Raw genomic sequence first — 20,498 nt, 5'->3', positions numbered from 1 at the left:
TAGCTATATAATGTGTGCGTGTCCCCTGGACCTACAAGTAAGAATAAACACTGCCAAATATTGGTTCAATAAGAAACAATATGAAAAAATACCGGCTATTCTCGGCGAACTGGCAACAAATACAATAGCAATAAAAAATTTAATATTTGGAGAATGACAGCACATACGGAATAATAAATATTCAGACTGACGTAGTCTGTGTATATTTTTCGGACGTCTTCTTGAGTGGGGACGCACCCACATTGCTGAAACTCTTACGGGAATCGGTAGACTTAATGCCGCGAGTAATGTGTATAGTGGGCAGGGGCACTACAAATGTAGTGTGTGGACAGTAAGTCGGAAGTGTGGGTCTCAGAGGTAAGTCGCTGCAGTCGCACTATCCTCTGCATCCTCGACGGCTCAGTCGGATATAGTGTCCGCCATGAAAGCAGGAGAGCCTGGGTTCGAGTCCCGGTTGGGGCACACATTTTCAACGCCTGTAAGTAGCTAATCGTCTGGATTTCATTGTAATTTCAGTCTTCAAGAGCTGCAAGATCACCAATGGTATCTGTTCATTCGGACATGTCCGAAAGAACAGATACCACCTTCATATAGATTCATTTACGGTTTATCGGTTTACTATTAGAATACTGTCCATTGGCAGATTAAAACTGTGCTGCCTCGAAGATCCTACAGCTGGACAAAGGGGGCGAAATGATGCACACAGAGAAGGAGAGGAGGAGGAGGAGGAGGAGGAGGAGGAGGAGATGGAAAGAGAGTGGGGGAAGGAGTTTAGGATGTATAACCATTCTCGCACATATTAGGCAATTGCAAAGTATTGCCTGGTTCACTAGTAGTGAAATAATTTTCAGGAGTAATAGCGTTTGTTGAAGGAGGAAAGAAAGAATAAATAAATAAATAAATAAAAGATCTAGGTGTTGGTGTTGTAACAGTAGTAATAGCAGTAGGTGTAATGATAATTTGAAATAATTAAAACCTTTGAGTGTCTTTGTCACAGTAAATGAAGACCCCCAACTGGGGGTGGACAGAGGTGCCATAGGAAAACAGTAGGCGGCCATATAAACGTTTGAATGACAGCATTAAAGAATAAACGTAAGGAAAAAGTGTGTTGCAAGGAAGGTTGTGCTGAGAAACTACTATTAAGAACAAAAATTCTATACGTTGCGCCGTTTCCAAGTTAATTAGCTTTGAAGTTAGCCAATCAGGTACGTATGGGAATTGCATATCCATTCTGAACTTCTGCACACCTCACTCTACCCATCTCCTCCTTACTCTTTTCTTTGTCCATCGCATCCTCCTCCTCCTCCTCCTCCTCCTCCCCCTCTCTGTGCGCAAATTCATGCATTTGCACGCCCTAAATTGTGGTAATGCACAGACATCTGAGGGTCCTTGAGTTACCATTGATCCAAATGCTCATTACCAGATAAATGTGTCTTTTTTCGGAAGTGAGAAATTTAAGCTACGTGAGAAGAAGCATGTTTTGATCGGTTTGAGGAAACCAAGCGAAGAACAAGTTTGGCGACACCATTTCTGGCGAGCCGCTTGAATTTTCAAGCTCAACAGCCTGATTGGCTAACCTCAGTGCTAATTAACTCGGGAACGGTGCAAATTATCGATTTTTTCCTAACAATTTCTCCTCACCGCAACCTCCCCTGCAGACTCTTCCAAGCTTTTCAGACTGTTTCTGACCTCCCTGTAGACAATGTAAACTTAATTCAATATTCAGAACAGAAAAAAGGCAGGAAAATAAGTACACTTACATGAAAATTCACGTGCGTTTAATGCTGTATGGTCCATTGTTGTAATCTATAGAGTGGACTCAATTAAATAAATAATAAATGTATAACTAATAAAAATAGCGATTACGGTCAGTGGAGACTGATGTCATATCATAAAACGCGAGCCTTAGTTCAGTCCCACCAATGTGGAAACCACAATGTCAAATGATAGCCTCAGAAAAATGGGGACAATCTTTGTTATTATAGACTGGAATAAAAGAAAGAAATTTCAGACTTCCTGGATCACTACTTTTACTCGCGACTATGTCGCAGCTCGTGAAATTTTATTAAGATGTTACTCACCGATTACTTCAATAATCTTCACCGTGCACTATCGTTACTGTTCTAAGCTCTTTACATCCATTCACATACCTCGAGAACAGACCGTAGGACTGCAGAGCTAAGTCATTTACAGTTTACAGGAAAGCTCATTAGTACGCTGTTTTTCTACATTTCATCTGCTCAGCGGCGGGTATCCGCAAGTAGCCGCCTCTGTCGTACGTCTGTGCCTGCGTCAGAGGGCAGGCGTCCAGTCCAGTCCAGCGTGGAGTATTGGTGTGTACGGAAATGAGCTCTGTCCATGTTAACTACACTGACGGAAAAGAAATTGCAACACCAAGAAGGAGTTTTGAGATGTAAACGAAAGTTTGTAGGCGTGTTTCTACATCTGAAGGATGATGTCTATTCAAATTTCACAGCCGGCCGCTGTCACCGAGCGGTTCTAGGCGGTTCACTCTGGAACCGCGCTGCTGCTACGGTCGCAGGTTCGAATCCTACCTCTGCCATGGATGTGTGTGATGTCCTTAGGTTAGTTAGGTTTAGGTAGTTGTAAGTTCTAGGGGACTGATGACCTGAGATGTTAAGTCCCATAGCGCTTAGAGCCATTTGAGCCAAATTTCGCACCAGTCGCATTAGAGTGGCACTAGTAGCGCCACCATGAAGATGTGAATCAGATTTGCTTTAAAAATACGCTGTAACGGTTGTGAGTGTTAGTTACCTTTGGGATTGGACGTGGTGAGTTGATGTTAGTCAAGATTGCTTTTAAGGCGACAAAGACGCCATTATCGACACCTCACAGAGTTTGAACGAGGTCGGGTAATAGGGCTACCAGAGGCTGGATGTTCCTTCTGCGATACTGAGGGAAGACTTGGCAGGGATGTAGCCGCTGCAGCGGTGGTCACGGGAATGTACAGTCGCCAGGAAACCGGGCTCCAGAAGGTCACGTGGCAGTACCGAGAAGGCATAACATCATTCTCGGCGTATGTCTCTGACCCATCGTACTACATGTGCAGCAGCAGTTTGAGCAGCAGTTGGCACCACAGTGACACAACGAACTGTCACAAATCAGTTACTTTTAGGACAGCTCCGAGCCAGACGCCCTGTAGCGTGCATTCGCCCGACCCCAAATCACCGCCATTTACGATTTTAGTGGTATCAAGCGAAAGCTGGTTGTAGGGCAGGGTGGAGGTCTGTTACGGTTTTTGATGAATGTTGGTTCTGCCTCGATGACAGTGATGGCCGTGAGTTGGTTATAAGGAGGCCAGCTGAGGGTCTGCAACCAACCTGTCTGCGTGCTGGACACACTGAACCTACACCTGGAGTTGTGGTCTGGAGTGCGATTTCGTATGACAACCAGTGCGCTCTCGTCGTTAGTCTACGTATCAAGTGGTTCAAATGGCTCTGAGCACTATGGGTCTTAACATCTGTGGTCATCAGTCCCCTAGAATTAAAACTACTTAAACCTAACTAACCTAAGGACAGCACACACATCCATGCGTAGCGGTCGCGCGGTTCCAGACTGTAGCTGTGGTGTCACCGCCAGACACCACACTTGCTAGGTGGTAGCCTTTAAATCGGCCGCGGTCCGTTAGTATACGTCGGACCCGCGTGTCGCCACTGTCAGTGATTACAGACCGAGCGCCACCACACGGCAGGTCTAAAGAGTCGTCCTAGCACTCGCCCCAGTTGTACAGCCGACTTTGCTAGCGATGCTACACTGACAAATACGCTCTCATTTTCCGAGACGATAGTTTAGCATAGCCTTCAGCTACGTCATTTGCTACGACCTAGCAAGGCGCCATTACCAGTTTATATTAAGATTTTAATTATGTATCATTAAGAGCGATGTTCTCCAATTATGGATTAAACTTAAGTATTCCAAGATCTTCGTACTTTATTTGCAATTCTCAAGACATTGTCCTGTTCCAGACCTCACGCCAGTCTGCGTGAGCTTAAACGCGTGCCTTTCGGCTACCTCCGAGTGGCTTGGCTGTTTTGCCAAGTCACTACAGTAGCATCTAGAACCGCTCGGCCACCCCGGCCGGCTTCTACGCATCCTGACTGCAAAATTGTGATTTGACGTCTCGTGCTGTCATTCATGAACAGCATTCCAGGAAATCCAGAATGAGAGTTTCGCTCTGCAGCGGAGTGTGCGCTGATATGAAACTTCCTGGCAGATTAAAACTGTGTGCTGGGCCGAGACTCGAACTCGGGACCTTTGCTTTTCGCGGGCAAGTGCTCTACCGTATGAGCTACCCAAGCACAACTCACGCCCCTTTTCATATCAGCGCACTCTCCGCTGCAGAGTGAAAATCTCATTCTGGAAACAGCCCCCAGGCTGTGGCTAAGCCATGTCTGCGCAATAGCGTTTCTTTCAGGAGTGCTAGTTCTGCAAGGTTCGCGGGAGAGATTCTGTAAAGTTTGGAAGGTAGGAGACGAGGTACTGGCAGAAGTAAAGCTGTGAGGACGGGGCGTGAGTCGTGCTTGAGTAGCTCAGTTGGTAGAGCACTTGCCCGCGAAAGGCAATGGTCCCGAGTTCGAGTCTCGATCCGTCACACAGTTTTAATCTGTCAGGAAGTTTCATTCCAGGAAATGTTTTCCAACATGAGAACGCTCGCCCAAATACCACTGTTGTAACCCAACATGCTCTACAGAGTGTCAACATGTTGCCTCCGCCTTTTCGATTGCCGGATCTGCCTCCATTCGAGCAAATATGGGACATCATCAGACGACAACTCCAGCGTCATCCACAACAGCAATAACCGTCCCTGTACGGACCGACCAAGTGGAACAGGCGTCGAACTCCAGCCCACAAACTGATATCTGGCACCTGCACAACACAATGCATGCAGATTTTCATGCTTGCTATCAACATTCTGGAGGTTACTCCGGTTATTAACGTACCAGCATTTTACATTTGCAATGGCTTATCTCGCGCCTACATTAACCTGCGATCTTCCAATATTAATCAGTTAAATATGTCACCAAGACAAATCAATTCCCAAAATTTCATTATTCTACATTAATTGCATTTTGATATTGCGATTTTTTTCTGTTTGTGTAAAAGTAAACAGCTCACCCAGTGTGTATATCTCTCAGAAAAAAATAAGACGAAATTTGGTTATCCGTGCGGCAAGGAGTAACTTCCAACCGTCGACAGAGATGTGATTCTATTTTAAACAAGGTAGATCTTTTAAAATATGCCCCTCTCTGGTGTCGTGAACGACTCAAGATACCGAAGCGAGGTTTTCGGAACATGATAGTAGGCACAGGGGCACGAAATTTTGGTAAATGCGTAATATTCTTAACTCTTGTATCAACCGAGATAAACCGAGCGAGATGGCACAGTGGCTAGCACAACTGATTCGCATTCGGGTTCTGAGCGAGGTGGTGCTGTGGTTAGCACAGGAGATTCGCATTCGAGGTCCTAGCGAGATGGCGCAGTGGCTAACGCAATTGATTCCCATTATGGGTCCGAGCGAGGTCAAGTAGTGGTTAGCACACTGGACTGACATCCAGGAGTACGGCGGTTCAAACGCGCGTCCGTCCATACAGATTTAGGTTTCGCGTCATTTCACCAAGTCCCACCTTTCAAAGGGAACGGCCAATTTCCTTCCGAACCTTTTGTAATCCGAGTTTGAGCTCTGTCTTCAATGACATCGGCGTCCATGAGACTGAAGCAAGTATGTATTTTTTTGTAAACAGAACGATGTACTCTCTTTAACATCTTCCGAAAGCCCTTGAAAAGACTAGTACAGTGTTTAACGCTTGTTAATATCGGTGGTGAAAATTTTTGCTAAAGTATCCGAGAAATGTGAAAATATTACATGAAAAGGCCGCCGGAACCGGCTATTTCGGTATGAACACCGCCAACTTTGTCTCACTTGTTAGCCTCTGCCGTTGTATGAAGCCTTTCAACTGTTTACTCGTTTCCAAAGAAGCTGTTCAGTTCATCATGAGTGCTTGCAGATATGCGCAATATTTTTCCCAACCGATACGCTAAAATTTAGCAAATAAGAAGGGGCTTCAAAAGGTTCACGTGGCCCTGAGCACTATGGGACTTAACATCTGAGGTCATCAGTCCCCTCCAACTTCGAACTACTTAAACCTAACTAACCTAAGGGCATCACACACATCCATGTCTAAGGCAGGATTCGAACCTGTGACCGTAGCTGTCGCGTGGTTCCAGACTGAAGCGCCTAGAACCGCTCGGCCACAGCCGCCGGCGCCAACTTTGTACCAGGCCTCACCGACGGACATAGATACCTCTCCTCAGTGCAGCACTCCGTGAAGAATGGGCTGCCATTCTCCAAGAAACCTTCGAGCAGCTGATTGAACGTATGCCTGCGAGAGTGGAAGCTGTCATCAAGGCTAAGGGTGGGCCAACAGCATATTGAATTCCAGCATTACCGAGGAGGGCGCCACGAACTTGTAAATCATTTTCAGTCACGTGTTCAAAGATTTTTTTGATCACATAGTGTAGCCCCCAAGTCTATGTAAAGAACGGTCAGAAGAGTTTACTACTCGTTCAATTCCTTAAGACAGAAATCCGTTTGTTGTTCATGGAGCCAGTCGAGGACGGTTGTCTGAACGCACCCATCGTCGAAACATCTGCGATTGATGCAAATCAGTTCCTCGTCCGTGGTCGACGTCTGTGGAATTCCTTCCCGATTACGATCATCCACGACTGTGCGGCCTTAGTCAAATTGTTGGCACCATTTCACTACGCCTGGACGCGACATTGCGTTTGGTCTATATGCTGCCAGAACTTCACGGTCAGTCTGTGTGCAATTTAGCAAATTTGCCCACAAGAATCGACTGTCTCCTTACTTCAGCTTTGGAGTAAGCTTCCAGTTGCCTCTTCGTATCACTCGCACACACTGAAGGACTTTAATAGAGTACGAAGTGTGACAGCATAACTCCTTGGAATACTCCAAACAAGTGGGGCACCAGGCGGGTCTATATTTCAAAAATGCCTACAATTGAGTAGATCATAGTTATGTAACTATACCATGAGTACTTTCGGTTTCAAACAATGACTAACAGCGACAATATGGAAAAGCATGTCGGCCACACACATCCCCGTAAAAACAAATACTACTTTTACAATGAGGAGAGCGCTTCGACAGTACTATAAGATGTCGGTCACATTATGTGCTCGAAATAAACGAACATAGTACACGGTGATTATAATTAAAGTTAAACTTTCAAACCTGTGTAGAAATAACACCACTGGACAAAATGACATCAAATTGCAACGGAATATTATCGGAGGAGGAGGAAAACGTATGGCAGAAGAAAAATAAATAGTTACAAAATGTAGCAATAGATGGCGCTGTAAGCATCATAATATAATAATGGTCGACTACACGTGACAAAATGGTTCAAATGGCTCTAAGCACTATAGGACTTAACATCTGAGGTCATCAGTCCCCTAAACTTAGAACTACTTAAACCTAACTAACCTAAGGACATCACACACATCCATGCCCGAGGCAACATTCGAACCTGCGACCGTAGCAGCAGCGCGGTTCCTGACTGAAGCGCCTAGAACCGCTCGCCCACAGCGGCTGGCACTACACCTGACAAATAAATCATAAAACAATGCCTAATGTGTACGTTTAGCTTTAAACAAACTGTACTACTCAGTGTGCATGGGTGTACAGGTGTGATACTGTTAGTTACGTAAGCCCATCCACCACGACAAGGTCATATCACATCGGATGGGAAAAATCGATTTTTGATTGGCCTGAGGCCAAAAACCGCATAAAAAGCATCAATCATAATTAAATCGAATTATTAATTTCCCTGTGACTGGCGCAAAACATGTTCAATATGCTTTCCACCGTTTTCGGAACAAGTTGAAATCGAGAAACAGCATGTTCCACAACTGATCGAAGTGTTTCCAGTGCCGGCTGGTGCCGATAGTGCACAGATCCATTTGAACCATTTTTGTGTTTCCAGGGTCACGTTCCGAATGTGTTGCGCAATGCGTGCCTTCAGTGCAGCTATGTTTGCAGTCGGAACACTGAACACAACATCTTTCAGATACCCCCACAGCCAGAAGTCACACGGATTAAGATCAGGTGATCGGGACAGCCAAGCTGTAGGGAAATGGCGGCTGATAATTCTAGCCTTTCCGAAATGACGCTTCAGCAGCTGCTTAACTGGATTTGCAATGTGCAGAGGTGCGCCATCTTGCATAAAAATGATCCCATACACACATCCACGCTGTTGGAGAGCTGGAATGACGTGGTTGCGCAGAAGACACTCGTAGCGCTTACCATTGCCGGTACAAATGGTTCAAATGGCTCTGAGCACTATGGGACTCAACTTCTGAGGTCATTAGTCCCCTAGAACTAGTTAAACCTAACTAACCTAAGGACATCACACACATCAATGCCCGAGGCAGGATTAGAACCTGCGACCGTAGCGGTCACGCGGTTCCAGACTGCAGCGCCTAGAACCGCACGGCCACTTCGGCCGGTCTTGCCGGTACAGGTAACAGGACCGGCAGCACCTGTCTCTTCGAAAAAATATGGTCCTATGATAAACGATACCGTGAACACGCACCACACAGTGCTAGATTTTCCGTTGCCCATATTCGTCAAATCTGTGTATTGACATAGCCTGTCAGATAGGAGTGGGCTTCGTCTGCCCACAATATCTTCCACGGCCAATCATTGTCCACTTACATGCGAGAAAGAAATTCTAAAGCAAAGGTATCTCTTACTGGCAGGTCAACAGAAAGCAACTCGTGCACATGGGTAATTTCGAATGGATTGCAAAGAAAGATGTTTCGTAGGATTTTACGCACCGTGCTCACGGGTATTTCCGATGTTCGGGCAATTCTCCGTGCACTACACGTTTGCACACCACCACTCGGCTCCTCCTGCACTGCTGTGGCCACTGCTTCCACTGACGTCGAATCAATTCGTTTCCTCCGTCAACCAGGTTTCACACCAAAAGAACCCGTCTTTTCTCCAGACCCACGGCAGTCATCGGACCAACGCCTTTTTTCAAAGCTTTCAGTGTCCGGAACTTCTGCAGAGCGACGTGTGCACAGTCATCATTCTTGTAATACAGCTTTACAAGCAGAGCGCGAGTCTGTATTGAGACAGTAATGGTGAACGTTGCAAATGCGAAAGGAGGAAAAGCCGTGTACCTGGCGTGTTTGTACCAACTTCAGTGGGTCGTGCGCATGGCAGGTGTCTTCATTTACGTACCTATTGATCAGTTTTCACACTATTTTTTCCTTCTGATATACGTTTTTCCCTTTCTCCGATAATATTGCGTAGCAATTTGACATCATTCTGACCAGTGGCGTTATTTCTACAGCGTTTTGGAAGTTTAATTTTAATTACAATCACCTTGTATATTACGCATAAATTGACGAAGAGATCCACTAATGTTTGATTACGCTATTGTTGAAAAATCGCTGGAAACAGTAACAAACGTAAAACACATAGTCACCGTCCGGGTGACCTAAAGTAAAATGAGCACATGAAACAAACTGTAGAAAAACCGGATGCTAGATTCAGATTTATTGGGAAAATTAACGGAAATGTAATTCATCGACAATGAAAGAAGCGGTTTATAAAACACTCGAGGAACCGATTCTTGAGTATTGTTCATCTGCCAGTGAATCTTAGCAGATTGCATTAATCGAGCAGATTGAGATAACACAACGACGAGCGGCATGTTTCGTCGCGGGATCGTTCGGTAAACGCAAGAACGTTATGGAGATTCTCAATAAACTCCAGAGGAAGACGATACAAGAGAGGCATTGTGTATCATAGAGAGGTTTATTGTGGCAGCTTACGTTAGCAGAAGGATTGGATACCATATTATTTCGTAACACATACGTCTCGCGAAATGACCACAATGAGAAAATGTCATTCTTCCCACTCATCATTCTTGAGTGGAAGAGAAAAGGAGGAAATGGTAGTGCTATCTCAACTACTCTCCATCACACACCGTATGATGGCTTGCGGAGTGTGGTTGTAAAACGTACAAAAAACTTATTAAGAAAATTACACATGCAACAATAATGCACTGCTTACGCGATTTACGGAACATCATCCAGGGCTGTGCGTATGACACAACTGTTTCTATACAAGGAGCGTCAAATTAAAATGAGACAAATGGAAAAAACTGAGTACACTGTTTATTATTTCAAAAGTAATCGCCACAACTGTTAATACATTTACCCCACTGTGAGACAAGATGAACAGTGCCTTCATGGAAAAATGTTTTCAGTTGCCTAGAGAACCATGATTGTACCGAGGGGTGCACCTCTTCGTCCTAAGCAAATCCACGGCCGCTAACGTCTTTCTTCAGGTTCCAAAAATATGGAAATCTCACGGGAAGAGATTGAGACTGTATGAAGAATGTGGAAGGGCCCAGTGAAACTTCTGTAGCGTGGTCGAAACAACTTTCCAACATAATGCCCGCACTCACGTCGCCAAGTTAGTTTCAATAACGTTGCGAAAGTTTCGCTGGGAAGCCCTTACACTTCCACTACCCAGCCTCAGTTTCTTCTCATGAGATTGCCAGATTTCTGGAACCCTGAAGAAAGGCATTCGAGACTGTCGATTTGCTTCAGATGAAGAGGTGAACCCCTGGGTCAAATCATGGTTCCGTAGGCAACCGCAAACATTTTTCCATGAAGGTACTGACCATCTTGTGTCACAGTGGGATGAATATATTAACAGCTATGGCGATTTTTTCAAAATAATAAACAGTTTACTTACTTTTCTCATATGTCTCCTTTTCATTTGACAGCCCCATATAAATAGTAACTAATAGCTGACAAATGTTCAGGAAACTGTGTAGAAACACGGTCAAGATAATGGCGGTAAATTAAAAAGAGAGAAGTCGGAAGTATTGGAATTAGGTGCCATTCGTGACACATGCAATACGTCTTGCTTGAAGAAGGTAGAAGTACATAGATAACTAGGCTTCAGAATCTCCGCACAATGATTATTATGAACTGTACAGAAAGAGCCAGAATGATTCATGCTGTGACTGGAGTGAATATTGGACAGAATACAACGGGCAACATTCATGAAAGTATTTGTGTTACGACAATGAAACATCTCGTGGTCATATACGCCCAACCTGTAAAGACACCTGTGAGCATTTTAACAGCCACGGCCCGATACATAGGGAAGAGTAACATTTTCAAGACATCTTGTAATGACAACGATACCTATTTGTCATGAAGTTTTGGTCCGTATCACTCAGAAATGCATTGCAATGCCGCCTTCCACTGGCGACCATTCAAGATTCTTACGGATCTGGACTACATTACAAAGCAATTACTCCTCTCAATTAAACCACAGAGCCTGCGAGCGCCAATCGATTTGTCTCGAGAGATACTTAGTTTAGACTATATCAGAACCTTTTCCTGGCAGCAAATTTATATCGACGAAGTAGTCCTGCGGACTTTCACGGCAAAAATTTATAGATTATTGGCAAATAACCTCACAGCGCATCCGAAATTCTTGAGAAATCCACCGATGGCTTTGATAAACGTTTAGACAAATTGTCATCTCAAAGAATGGCCGAAAGAAATTAGAAGTCACTGGTATAGCGTGACAGAAAACAAATTTTAAAATATAACTTACAGATAACCCCTACTAATTGTGACAAATTTAGAGCACAGCCTCCGTCGTTCATCTTTTTACGTCTAGCAAAATATAATAAATCTGGGTCTGCAAAAGTAAAAAATGCACTTACTAGTAGAACGGCTACAAATGCACTCGTGATTATAAAGTACTGATACCGGATTTGTAAATTTTCACAAGGGTTATGAATGACAGCTCAGCGTGATTGATCATGTGTTTGTTACCATACACACTTAAAAACAAACAGTAGGACATTGGATCTATTAAGCAACAGCAGTAAATCAAATATAGAAGAATTGGTCAAAACTATATAACAAACCTTCCTAAGTAATTTAAAATCTACGATCAGCGACTTGGAATAGACTCTACACAACTCTAGAATGTGGTTTAGCTGCCCAAACTTACCGGTTTTATGCAACCCGCAACATCTCAAAAACCACGCGCCAGACTTTTGTACTCTCTCGCTCGCCACGTGTAAACTATGGTATTAGTGTTCCAAAAAAAATGAACAGTACTTTTTTGTGGAATATTTGATGTAGTTACATTTTTTATTGAGATACGTTTTCGCTGGAGGCCACGGTTTTTGAGCTATTCAAGAAAAACGTGTCTGAAGGTCACTTTTGCGCGTTTTGCTTGAATAATTCGAATACTACGGCCTCCACCGAAAACGCATCCCAATACAAAATTGAACTACATTAAATTTCCTACAGGAATGTCCAGTTCATTTTTTATGTACGACTAACAGTTTTCACGTAGCGAGCGAAAAAATATGAAAATGTGCGTGTGGTATTTGAAGGTATTGCGAGTTATATGAAATCCACAGGTAGGGACAGGTGAAGCGCCCTGTATGTCCAAACTGAGGATCCTACCTCGTATGCGCGATACGTAAATATAGCCAGTGATAGGCGAGACATGACAGGATCGGAAACTATGTATACCATTAATAAGCTGATGACCACCTATGGGAGCTCATAAGTGTGCAAACATACGCAGGAGTGCCCGAGGGGTTCTAGGCGCTTCAATCTGGAACCGCGCGACCGCTACGGTCGCAGGTTCGAATCCTGCCTCGGGCATGGGTATGTGTGATGTCCTTAGGTCAGTTAGGTTTAAGTAGTTCTAAGTTCTAGGGAACTGATGACCTCAGATGTTAAGTCCCATAGTGCTCAGAGCCATTTTAACCATTTTTGAAACCTACGCATCTGAAGCCATATTGCAGGTAACTCCCGGAATGCAGACAGCAGAATGCATAAATCAGCCACATAGAGCCTCTAAGCCCAACAATTTCTCGATGTAATTTGACGACTTTTGCCGGCCGAAGTGGCCGTGCGGTTAAAGGCGCTGCAGTCTGGAACCGCAAGACCGCTACGGTCGCAGGTTCGAATCCTGCCTCGGGCATGGATGTTTGTGATGTCCTTAGGTTAGTTAGGTTTAACTAGTTCGAAGTTCTAGGGAACTAATGACCTCAGCAGTTGAGTCCCATAGTGCTCAGAGCCATTTGAACCATTTGACGACTTTTTCTCGCATTATGGAGACAGACTCTGCTAGTATAGCAAGTTTTTCTTGGCAGATTATTTGTTTAATATTCGAGAACACGTCAAAGAGAAGCAACTTTGGCCTTCCATACTTGCAAGGGGATTTTTAATTGATATTTCGGAAGACAAGGGAAAAATTCCGTGAGGAAAGAATCTAGCGTAAGTCTCGGGCGATTGAAACCCATGTTGGGGCAGGGAAGTGACGCCAACAGTGAACGGCTGTACATAGGTCAGGATGAACCACTGTTTACTTCATTTGGACGTGAATTGGGAGTGGTGGTGGTGACTGGAATCGAGCTACTAGTAAAAAATCCATGAACGAATTAGACATTTACTCGCATTAGGTACAGAGATGTGGCCGCCACTGGAGTGGAGATCGTTGGCCCCGGGATGGTGTAGTGAACCGCAGAAGTTCAGCGAGTTGCCGTCAGCAGGACTCTCGGCAGCAGCGTGCGTAGAGAGCCTGGCCCAATGATGTCAGCAGGACGGCAGTACCTGACAGGGTCCACGTGCTGCAGCTGGTTAATGGCAGCCATGTCCAGGATGCTTACCCGCGTCAGACCACGGAATACAGCACAGGGAAGGACAGTACTCGAATCGCGGCCCCCAGCGCGATCTACGTCGAAGATATGTGCCTGCCCTAGGCGCTGGTCAGTGACAACATGGTACATAGGGACCAAAGAGCAGTGGCAGCGTAGCTCGGCAGCACCAGTCCGGAATCAAACACCGGTCACACCAGAGAGCTGGATGCTCTCAGGTGGCAGTCACCCCGCATTGTGAAGACGCAAAGTAGCCCTCATACAATTTTCTGCTCGGGCGGATGTCTGTAGTTTCTGGAGCCTGAGTCCAGAGCATTTGACTGGCCACATCTCCGTGTACTGCAAATGGCCTTTGTAAGTTACAGGCTGGCGCAGGTGGCACAGCTTGGCATCATGTGCACACCTGGAGAGTGTCTGAGAACGTCTGAGCACACACTGAGAAACAGTCTGGTTAAGGTACTATTTATGCAGACCAGGCTAGCTAGTGTTTTCCTCCCGCCAGCACTTTAGTTTGGAAGCCAAAACACAAACTCGCCACTGTAAAGTAATAGAGGTTTTACTTCGCCAGCTTTTCCCATACGGCGAGCTACCCTGGACACGCTGTCATAGCTGATAGGTGTCTCAACTTCACTTTTCTGAAGTGGTGGCAGGTGTATTCTGCGGCATCGGTGTACTGGATAAGTATTCTCGTACTCTGAATAAGTCTTCTTAATTCTTAATGTGTCATCACCATAAGTACGGCACTTCCCTATGACGTCATTTTGATGCGTTGTGTGCCAGTCAATGCTTCCACACTAGGCCATGGCACGGCATCCAGTTGGCGTCTGAGTAGTATGTATAGTAAATTTCCAGTTCAAGTTTACTCTGCAAGTCGGCACTACAGTCGCCAAAAATCCAAGATGGCGGTAGCAGCAAATTAACAAATTTGAGATGGTAGTGGTGGGAAATTTAAAAAAATGCAAGATGGCGGATGTGTGAAATTTAAAAATCTAGCCCAGATGTGCTTTGTACCGCTTCTACATCGCCACCCCTCTCCTTCCAGTATCAATATAGTATTAATATAAAACAGTCAGTCACAGTGTAGTACTTCAACAGGCAATTCAATGAAATCATAATGTAGCCCTATATCAGCCGTCTTGACTGTGCTCAAAAGCATTGAAACGATCTGAATTTTTGCACAATGTAAAAGTATTTCTCCAAAAAATTATGTAAAGGGTGTATTTTATCGTATTTATACATCTAAAATACGTCAGCAGGACACACACACACACACACACACACACACACACACACACACACGAACTTTCAGGTTAATCTGGACTAGTGAACGTGCAAAGATAGATTCCTGTACCATTATGATGGAAGGCACAATGGATCCTCAAATTAAATATGTTCCACATCTTAATTGTGCTATGTGTCATAATGTTCTTTCCATGTCTAAAATGTCTGCAAAAATATGCCAGAATGATAAAAATGCAGTGTTTATGTCACGTATCAAACCCTTATTTTCAACACACACACACACACACACACACACACACACACACACAGTATAACTAAAACAAAGGAATTGACGCAACACGATGTTAGGAGTGAAGGAAGAAGGTATTTTGATGAGATTTTAGCTAGATTTATCATTTGAACTACACATTTTCGTAATACACAAGGTAAACTTACGCTATGTTTACATTCATCAGCACACGACTTAGACGTAAGCAAGACAGAGATAAACATAGCCAGACGATGGTGCAACAAGACAGAGATAAACATAGCCAGACGATGGTGCAACAAGACAGAGATCCTTGACATCAAAGTAAAATAATTTACTGAGTACAAACACACACACACACACACACACACACACACACACTCAGGTTGCTTATCATAATATCCAAATACGAGGGCATGCTGCAAACTAATGCTTCAGCACCATCAAAGTGAAGTCCTCGAAGATGATTTTCAAGTTTTGCTAGGAGATGAAAATCGAATGGCGTCAAGTTGGGACTGTATGGAAGACGACTGACGACTGATGACTGTGAACCCAAAGTGTCGGACTGTTGCAGATGCCGTAGCACTCGTGTGTGGTCTGGCACTGTCATGCTGAAGGAGAGGGTACTCTGTGGACAAACGCTTTGAATTCGAAACTCGCTTGCAGCATTCTGTTTCTCACGCCCGGACATAGCTACGTTACACACCGACAAGTTACACGCTACAATGCTGAGTTCTCTAGCGGCAAAGAGCTGTAAACATGTTGACATGAAGAATAAAGGTGTAAGATGTTAATAAACTTTGGTTTATTTAAAATGCTTTAAGAGTTTTCACATAAAAAACTCAGTGGCATTACTTTTCAGCATGCCTCCGTATAATTATAGAGCACTGATCACAAAAAATTCTAACTTTGTAGCAAAATAAAATTGTATAATTTCTCAAAATATGGAAGACGTCCGCCGGCCGGAGTGGCCGAGCGGTTCTAGGCGCTACAGTCTGGAACTACGAGACCGCTACGGTCGCAGGTTCGAATCCTACCTCGGGCATGGATGTGTGTGATGTCCTTAGGTTAGTTAGGTTTAAGTAGTTCTAAGTTCTAGGGGACTGATGACCTCAGATGTTAAGTCCCATAGTGCACAGAGCCATTTGAACCATTTTGGAAGACGTCCAGCACAAAACACATTTGGCACTACTGTCGTATTTAAGTATTCTATAAGTTTAAAAAAATAGACGTCGATGGCCACTACTAATAAAAACTTTTAGATTAAGCAGCATTTGTTAACGACCAGTATCTGATTGTTATAGCACACGTTGCAAGCACAATGGACCTTCAAATAAAATATTTCCACGACTAAATTGTCTGTATAAGTTATTGAAATTCACGCAGCTCACTTGTTGGCACTACTGAAATAAACTATAAGTTAGTAGACAGCGTACTTTGACCTCTGTACCATGCATTAAATTCATCTAAATACGTAAAAAATTAGTTCTGTAACATTGCAAAACAGACATGAGAACTGCTACTGATCAAAACTAATCTTAAGGTGCACTTTTCAATGAGAATAACCAAAGTAAACAATGTTATTACTATGTCTAAATTCATCAAAAACCCATTTGATATCAAAGCAAAACATTATAGCGACCTCACATTATAAAATCGACTTCATCTTGCAGTTCAAGACGTTATTTTCTGCAGTGTAACAACAAAAGTTGCTATCACTTGTAACAGCAAGATGAACTAAATACCCTTCACGAGTTCACTATAATATTTGACTGACTTTGATATCAAACGAGTTTTATAGGTAATACAGAGGCTTACCGACAATCATTCTTCCAACCTGCTGTCCGCGAGTGGAACCGGGAGTTCGTGGTACCAGATGTACCCTCCGCCACATACCGTTAGTTGGTTTGCGGAGTATGATGTGGAGGTAGATCACTAAGGTTCACACCATCAAGATCGAAGGCTAACTCCTTGGGAATTACTAAACGTGCAGGAAATTCAGCTAGGTATCTATTCTTAAAGAATGCATACAGAATCATACTGGTGTAACAGGGTGGTGAGAACTGATGGAATGTGATGGCATGCAACAGAATGCGAAACAGTCTGTCGTGGAGTTTATCGTGAAAACGGCTATCTTTTTCAGATGCAGCTGCAGATAGTGTGATAGCCGGCCGCTGTGGTCGAGCGGTTCTAGGCGCTTCAGTCCGGAACCACGCGACTGCTACCGTCGCAGGTTCGAATCCTGCCACGGGCATGGATGTGTGTGATGTCCTTAGGTTAGTTAGGTTTAAGTAGTTCTAAGTCTAGGGGACAGATCACCTCAGATGCTAAGTCCCATAGTGCTTAGAGCCATTTGAACCTTTTTTTTTTTGATAGTGTGATAATACGTCTTATAGGCACAGAAAAAACATAGATCCAGAGGCTAAATTTGTCTAGTGATTCCAGGTTGTATGACTGCAATGTCACACGCTGTTCAAGAGGTATAGTTTACTCTAAAGGGGTATGATTTTTATACGCACACCAGGAATCAAGCAAAAGCATATTATTTTGACCAACTATCGGCCAAAATTAGTGCTCATACCATAGTCGTAGTTCTCTTACGCCCATTTTCCCATTCTTGCTTACTGTGACGTAAATATTCCCTACTGTCCAAATGGTCCAAATGGCTCTGAGCACTATGGGACTTAACTTCTGAGGTCATCAGTCCCCTAGAACTTCGAACTAGTTAAACCTAACTAACCTAAGGACATCACACACATCCATGCCCGAGGCAGGATTCGAACCTGCGACCGTAGCGGTCGCGCGGTTCCAGACTGAAGCGCCTAGAACCGCTCGGCCACACCGGCCGGCCCCTACTGTCCTTGCAGGATCACGCACACGAAAGAGAATCATAGGGGACAGAGCACGTCGAACTTCTCGCACCACAATATATAACTTTTCAGCGAATTCACCATTCAGATCAACAGTCGTCATAATTGTATACGAAGGAGTTAAGGCATTGATGATAGCTGGTCTTGATCCAACTTCTTTGGTATCTGTAATTTCCAGGGTTCCTTTCATATGCTTTTCCTCTTCAAATAGTTATTAGTCTGACTTGAAAACAAATTCCTTATTGAACGACGGGATAAGTTTTTTTTATTTCATCTGCAAATTTTCGCGCCGATTCCGTTGTTGGATGTGCATCGTGAAGTTGACGCTTTGTTTGAAATTTCGTTATCTTACACCCTCCAATTCCTTATTAGCACTGTTTGAAGCTATGTAACCATCCACTGCTTCCCTTGAAATCACTATAATCTATGTCCCACGCAATATGATGTGCACAACTTAGTAGCCCACTATAGTGCACATACTGTAAATTTTGTTGAGCATCCTTGAAACGCACAAACACCAGTTTTTGTAATAAGTGCGCCTTGTCCTCCCCTGAATATCCGTAGTTTTTCTTATGCACTACACGGTCATACTGCTGAGGACTTATTCGAAATCTGTTCATAATTGTTTTATTACTATGCTGCATATGATCTTCCATGTACGCAGTTATACTTAGTACCCACTTTTTTGACAACGACTTTCCTTTACTACGTTTCACTGGAGACGGGATTTGTGGCTCCCTGTCAAACAAAGATTATAAACTACATGGTTCGACATTTGTCCCAATATCATTTCACTTGTTAAGGAAGTATCTTCATCATTACACTCCACGCGTATATTGTCCGCACAGTCGAACCTGTACAACATCAAACACTCCACTGACTCATATTGCAGCAACGCTAATATTTCATCTGCCACTTTCTCACTGTGCGAAATTCCTTGGGTTCCCTTCTGACGAAATGTTAGCTTCAGAAACTGTTGTTGTATATATAATTTGTTGTATATATAATTTAATGTTTGCTATGTTTACTTTTGAAATTGCTCTGCTTTGATTCAACACCACTAGCATTGTAGCACTGTTGTGTGTTACTCGTCGACTAAGCAGTTCAACTGCTTTCCGTACCCTCATGCTGTGCCCGCCACTGGGCACCTCCAGTTCCGTCCCCTGTTGCCTTTAGCAGCCAATATTGTGGTTGCATGATAGACAGTATTAGAGGCGTCGAATGTGAGGTAAACATCATTGGCCTTTCGCGACCTCGCATTCAGAGTTTCTTTTCAGCTCTAGCTTTAGTATTGTTTTAAATGACTCGGTATTACCACTCCTACACACGTCCACAATTGGGTAATATTTCTGGCTGATGTCGCTAACTCCAGATGACCTACGTATTGACCGAATGACTGACGACCTCTCTGTGTAGTTCCTTAACCCCCTTCCACCCCCAGAAAACCAACGAAACTAAATTCCAGTTATATCAAACCCAACTAAAAGGAAAGAAACTAGCAAGTAAGAACAAAATGAGTAACTAGAATATAAATCACGGAAAATCAAACGAAAAGAAAAAGGAAGAAAAATAAAGTAAAAGAACCCTTGACTAACAAACTCAAATGAGTTACCACCGGTTTAATGTGACTGCTTAATAACCTTCAAACGTTACTTTGACCCACAGTTAACGTGTGGAGTATGTGTGGAATGTATGGAATATTAATTGTTCCAAAGTTCGCCCACTTCCCCCCCCCCTCTCTCCCACGCCCGCCCGGGGTCAGGTCAGGACAACAATGCAACATTGTGACATGAAGCCCAAGAGAAAAGTGGCCGAGGGTTTCTAGGCGCTTCAGTCTGGAACCGCGCGACCGCTACTGTCGCAGGTTCGAATCCTGCCTCGGGCATGGACGTGTGTGATGTCCTTAGGTTAGTTAGGTTTAAGTAGTTTTAAGTTCTAGGGGACTGATGACCTCAGATGTTAAGTCCCATAGTGCTCAGAGCCATTTGAACCCAATAGAGAGAAAGTAGAGTTAAATTCTTCTGCCACATCGACGGGCTGATCTAGTGTTTCTCTACGACACACAGCTATAACCTTATTACAAATTTGTCCAGTTGTATTAATTTTGTTTTATCCATACACAGAAGATTAGTTGCCACAAAGTTTGCGAATTTGGTGACATTCATTTTTCTAATTTTCTTAAACTCCAAATAATTATAGACCTGTCCTCACTGAAACAAAACAGAATAAATAAACTAAACTGCATTAAGCAAGGTAATCAAACAACACTTTTACACACATATTTACGCATCTGTTCAGTCAAAGAGTATAAGAAAAAAAACACATCACAACAATTACATTTAACAGAATATCCTGTAAGCGAGGTAATAATTTGAAACCGTT

Source organism: Schistocerca piceifrons, chromosome X (assembly GCF_021461385.2).
Source record: "Schistocerca piceifrons isolate TAMUIC-IGC-003096 chromosome X, iqSchPice1.1, whole genome shotgun sequence".
In the NCBI taxonomy this organism is placed as follows: Eukaryota; Metazoa; Arthropoda; class Insecta; order Orthoptera; family Acrididae; genus Schistocerca; species Schistocerca piceifrons.
This window is presented reverse-complemented; position numbering follows the sequence as displayed.